Source organism: Dipteris shenzhenensis, chromosome 27 (genome assembly GCF_047967505.1).
Source record: "Dipteris shenzhenensis isolate YYH24624 ecotype China chromosome 27, Dip_SZ_1.0, whole genome shotgun sequence".
NCBI classification, from domain to species: domain Eukaryota; kingdom Viridiplantae; phylum Streptophyta; class Polypodiopsida; order Gleicheniales; family Dipteridaceae; genus Dipteris; species Dipteris shenzhenensis.
Window position 1 is genome coordinate 37288138 of NC_141622.1, and position 6574 is coordinate 37294711.

Here is a 6574-nt window from a genome sequence, read left to right on the forward strand (position 1 = left end):
TACAAGGCAAAAAATAACTGAAAGTCTTCCAAAATATAAGCACTTGATGTAGCAAAGACTAGTGACCAATATTCAATCAATGATGCTTTTTCTTACATGTTTCATAGAGGTGGCTTAAAATGAGAACTTTCCAATCAAAACCAGGTATAGCAATTCAAAGCACAACTGAAGCTACACTTGTACTGATGTTATTGAAAGTTTCAAAAAAATAGAAATGCTAGAATAGCATCTTATGTAGCATCATCTTCAAAAAGCTTGTCAAAACTATCAAAACCAAAAGGCTGAACTTCGAGGGCTTGTAGCTTACTCTTCAAAGCAAAGGAAAAGGAGGTTTCTAAGGCAAAAGAGAGCTGATATACCATAGAAGGTCCTCTGGGAAGAAGAGGTGCAAAAATGCATTAGAACTCCATAGCTTGCCCCTTCAAAGTTGACTAGTTTTTCACTGATTTCTCCTTGAATATGTAGCCATTGCTGTTCATATTTCAGCACAGGATAGCTCAAGGCATGGAGAATCTACCCCTGAAAGGAATTAGAGGAAGATGAAGTATGCTGAGAGTCGACGATCTTCGTGTAATGGCGACAAAACGAGGGCATCTTTCTTCAATTCCTTTCAGCCAGGGGTTTGCCCTTCGAGGTAGATCTCCAGTAGGAAGGGCATGGGAAATGGTTGAGAACCAAAGGAGAACAAGCTTAAGAAAACTTTGGGAAGAAGAGGAAGAGATGGTGAAGAAGAAGATGATGAAGTGGCAGAAATGGGCTCAAGGGGGATCAAAGCGCTCTGATACCATGTTGGTAAACTGAAAGGAAAGCAAAGAGTGGACACAAACTCAGAATACTTGCATTATACAATGAAGAAGAGTGAGGTCCTTAAGTAGGCACCTCATACATGCTCACTGACATCACTGATGACTTCAGAGCTCCACAATCATCTCCTCAATTTGCTCCTAGATTCTCTCAGTCATCCTATGTGGCTTTCCACCACCTAATTGTGCTTATGGGCACCTAACTGTGCCTCTAGCACTCACACATAGAAACCAAGGTGTGCCTGAGGCATACACCTTGAGATATCCCAACAAGCATTAGTGCCATTTCTCTATGTGGGTTTGGGGAGAATGGCCCAGTGCCATTCTCAATAAACCCACCTGGAGATTGGCACTAGTGCCAATGTCCATAGGAAAGCCAGACTCACATGGAAAATAGCACCGGTGCCATTCTCCATAATCCCACATTGAGAATGGCACTACTGCCATTCTTCCCCACTACAAGGACATCTTTGTTGGTCTTATGAAATTATTTGGTTGTGGCTTGTTCATAATTTATTTACCTATAATCGTAATGACATGGGATGGCTATCAAATGCGGGGACAAGGTCATGATGATGGTGGGGAATAAAGTGGTTGGAATTGGTGTAGTGTGTGCAATAGATCTGGAGGGTCGAGGCCTACTGTAGAGGTGTGAAGATTGGGGCAGAAAATGTATCGGTGATAATGGAGAAGTCTATCAATAGTAACATGCTCTTGCCATTTCCCACTATGGATGCAGTGCTTATTGGTGCTCAAGGCACTTTGGAGTGTTGTCAAGTGGTCTAAGGGCTCTCTAAAACATGTTGGTGATTCTTTAGATGATCCTATGACTCAAGAAGGCGGACCAAGTGAGCCTGAGCCACCTTATATTGAGGCAATGCAAGTTTCTTCATTGAAAATGAAAATTTCATTTGTGAATCTTGGAAAGAAAAAGATTGTCTTGTGGGATGAGAGCAAAACAAAGACCATGGGGGAAGGTGTGATCTTGTATGTTTTTCCAGGTGACTCTATAAACTTTGACCTATTGGGTAACGATTGCATTGGTGTGGGTATTGAAAAGAAAGAACAAATTACAAGAAGTGGGTCTTCTATGCAAGATGCTAGCTCTCTCAACCTAGTTAAGTGTCCCATCAAGTAGATTACCTTACTTGATGGAAGCCCATTGCAACAATATGTGCCCATGGACCACGTTGATGGCATGGATGAGGTGGTCAATGATCGAATGTTGAAAAGGGGTGATCCATCTTCAAAGAAAAGAAGGTACACTTTCATTAATAGGGTGCCTAAACAAAGAGACCCGAAGTCTATCACGGATGCCATGACAACTTCCATTGCAAGGGCTATATACACATGTATGAATTTGTTGCTGTCAAATACAAGAGAAAACCCACCCTCTTCAGAGGGAAGTGTTGTTGTTGGGCCACCATACCAAAAGTTGTCAGAGAACTTGCTACTCCAACTAGATAATTGTGGGTCTGAGAACAAAAATTGTTTGCATACCTTTCTCTTCTTATAGCAAGGGGCATTTTCAAGACAGTTCAATTGGCCTTCTTGATGGCAAGGCACACCCGTGAGGACATTGATGCAATGTTCAGTAGGCTCTATGAGAGCTTCCAAGTGGGGACAAACATTCACTTTCCCTCATTTGATAGATACATTCAAAAAATGTACATCATCTTCACCAGCACCATTTATTCTTACATGGGTTCCTAACTTCAAGGATTAATATGTGGATTGCTACCTATGTGATGGGAAAGAAATGCTAGTTGGTCATGCAAAGCCATCACAATTTTGATTTTACATGCAAGGTGACAGACCTATGATGTAGTACAAGGTGCAGCCAAAATCACCGAATCGGATGCCCACCACTGAAGGGGGAATTGAGCTATGGAAGAAAGATAGTGAGGGTCGACCATTGTTGCCAACAAGTTGTCTAGATATACTGCCAATGGCTGCATTTGTGAGAGACCACTTGTAATTAATATCAAGCATAAAGGATTACAGTAAGTTTTGGGAGAGATTTGCAAGTGGAAATAATGCATCGTATGAGTCCTACATTAGGCCAGTGATAGACTACTGGAAAACCATGATTGTTGAGCTCGAACAGGAAAACATCTCAGAGATAGTGTACAGAGACTTTTGGCCAAGAACACAATCGCCTCATGAGGAGGATGATATAGATGCTTGCATTAATGAGTTCCAAGGTTATGAGGAATGGAATGATCACTATTGTAGGCCGCTACAAGGTAAACCAAGGGAAGAGTTTAGACCAATGGTGGATGTTAAGCAAGGCGACTTCGTCTTGGTGAGGCCATCAGACCCTATATACCCCATATGACCTGGGGTTGCCGTATCAAGTGCCAAGGTGTCCTAACTTTAAGAAATTATTAATGCAGTATTGGACACCATCAATTAAGAGAAAGGGGCTCAGTGATGCAGATGCCTATGTTGACTACTAGAACAAGTATCGGGCATAGAATAGGTTGGATCCACAGGTATGGGAGTGTATTGATGCATTGGTCTAGTCATGGACATTAAAAGCCATAAATAAACCCAAGAAGATTAAGATTCCATGGAGTGTATGTATCAAAGCATAGGAGAGTTTGCTTGGTATCAAAGCATAGAAAATGGTGATGATTTTCTCCCTCTTGATCTCCCAAACTTCCATTGTAATATGTGTTCTCATGTGATGTTTCTCAATTGTTGTTATCTTATCAAGGGATATTTGCATATTATTAATATGACAATTTTTAGAAGTTGTCTTTCACCACCAACAACTTTGTTTCTAGTGGTTCACTTTGCACGGTGTTTGTTAACACCACCAACTGGTGTTTATTAACACCTCAAATAAAATATACATGTTGTCCGCAAACAGTGTTTATTAACACCACCAAATACATGATTTTCAAACTCTACCACAAATGCATGCTTTGTTTTGGTTATTATACCCAATGAAACTTTTCGCAACCAATGAAGTTTTTCATAATCATTGAAATTTTTAAATATCAGCATATTCAATATTGGAAAAAATCCCACAATCAATGAAAATTTTCCCAAATTTAATGAAACCTTTCCCAAATTTAATGAAATCCACCCAATTTCAAAATTCCCAAAATACAACTTTTGTCCCACTTTATCTAATACGGTGTTTTCCCCTCTTTTCTTCTATTCTCCTCTCTTTTCTTATTTTCCCCTCTTCTTTTTCCTTCTCTTATGCATATGCTTTTTCCCCCTCTCTTTTTTCATTCTCTTTTCCCCTCTTCCTTCCTCTTCCTTCTCTTCTTTTCTAAGGCTCTCTTATTTCCTCTCTTTCATCCTCTTTTCTCTTCTTTTCATAAGCACATGCTCATATGCTTATGCTTATGCATGAGCATATGCTCATATGCTCATATGATTTTCCCCTCTCTTTCTTCCTTCTCTTTTTTCCTCTTCCTTCCTCTTCCTTCTCTTCTTTTCCCTCTCTTATTTCCTCTCTCATAAGCGTATGCATTTCCCTATGCTTATCCTCAATTGGATGGGTTGCCTTTCCAGAGACAAAGAGGTGAGACGTGCATTCCGCATAGGAACAAAGCCATAGTTTATTGAAATGGAGGCCATGGGAGCGACAATCGATTGGGCTGAGGTGGTTGCTTGCACAGTATAAATCTACTCCTACTTGTAATCTCACTTTTTAAAATTTTTTATTCTTTAAGTAACTCCAATCTAATTTCCAATCAATATGGTTTCACTCTTAGAGTGCAAGCTCAAATGTCCCATCAGCAGAGGTAAGTGGTGATGATGAGGGATTTGGCTTACACAGCTTTGAAGAGGGCTAAGGATCAAGCATAGTTCACGAGGGCTAGGGAACGGGCCAGCACGACCACGACGAGGATGAGGATGAGGACGATGATTCAGATGAGCAGTAGTAGTAGTCTTCTTGGTAGTAGTTTGTATATACTTCTGCATGTATATGCTTCTATATGTCGGCTCGTTTGAGTAATTTTTTATCTTCCTTTTCGAAAGGGTAATTTTGTAACAAACAATGTTGTATACCTTCAACATGTATATGCTTCTTTTGTAATTACTAAAAAAAAACATTAGTGGGGAAAAAACGACTTACTGTGGCCCTGTTTAGCCCCACTAATGTTTTTTTAAAGCTTATGTTAATCGTCACTATATAGCGACGTTTACCAGTGTCACTATATAGCAATGTTTATAGTGTCACTATATAGCAATGTATATAAGTGTTGCTATATAGTGACGTTTATTAGTGTCGCTATATAGTGACGCTTATATAGCGACCGTTCTTTTCCAATGCTAATAGCGACATAGATACCAACCTTTGCACCCGTTAAAAAAAAACTTTTTACTGTAAAAAAGGTCAGTATTTCCGTCGAAAAAGGGCCTGTTCCTTGTAGTGATAGGTTACAAAAGTAGAACCTTAAGATTTGAATAAAGAAATGTTAACCACATATCATAAATGAAACAAACATGGGCTCTATCTAGGATCTCACTATTCTTGATAACATTTTCACCTTCATAAAGGCAACAGAGTGGGCCCAGCATAGTGGATAGCATCTTACAATCCTTCTTGACTTCAAGAAGGTCTATGACCGAGTAGACTGGTCCTTTCTTGAGGGCACCCCATTGCAGATAGGTTTTCCTTCTCAGTCCATTTATGGAGTTTCAACTTTGTACCTCTCTTTTTCTCTCTTGTCTCCTCTCTTTTTCTCTATTTTTTCTCCTCTCTTTTCTCCTTTTTCTCCTCTTTTTTTCTCTCTTTTTCTCCACTCTTTTCCTCTCCTTCTGTCCTCTCTTTCCTTCCCTTTTCTCCTCGCTTTTTCTCTATTATCTCCTTTCTTTTTTCTCCTCTCTTTTTGTCTTTTTCCTTCTCTCTTTTTCCCCACGTGAAGCTTCAATAGCTTGACATTGAGCAAGCAAATATAGACTTTTGTCACTCTAATGCAAAGAATGCAAGAGTCTATAAATGCTTGCTCAATGTCAGGCTGTCACTCTATTTTTTCTTTTGCATCTCATGATGAGGGCATGCTCGATGATAATCTTCTTCTTTCTTTTCTTTAGTTCATCATGTGGCCAGGAAGCTCTTCAACCTTACTAATCTTCGGGATGCCATCTTTCGAGAGTTATATAACATTTTGGGGCACCCTCCCACTCCTGGGGAGTTATACACACACATGATGGGTACTACAAACACCCCCCAGGAGTCAGCAGTATAGACTCCAAACCACCACAACCCCACACCAATTGAGATTACCCTAGTGGAGTCGAGATAGCCCATTCAGCTACAAAGCCAAGCCCCTTCTCCCTCCCTATGGTTAGGAGGTCCTTCTACCTTGTAGAGCTACCAACATACTCCCATGCCGTCGAGAGTCGCTTCTCTAGCTATGAGTGGCCAACATACTCCTATGTAGTCGAGAGTCGCTTCTCTAGCTACGAGTGGCCAACGTACTAGCTCGACACAACAGGCCAGCACGCATAGTAGCAGGGAGAGTGGCACAGTGCTTTGGGGGGGGTAGTGGTTGGGACAGGGATGATTTAGATGATGCAGACATGCCAAAGGGTGATGGTATGATCTTTTATGCCATCACTCAGATAGGAGGCATCTTGATAGATGCATAGGGGAAGGACATCATGGCCTTCATGCACGTTGTAATTGCTAACAACACAAAGATTGCTTTATTCACTATAAAGACCATCCAAAAAAGTTGGCTGATGAGACCCTCATTGCTGTTCGCTCTAGGTATCCCAATCCCCCCAATGTTCAGTTCATA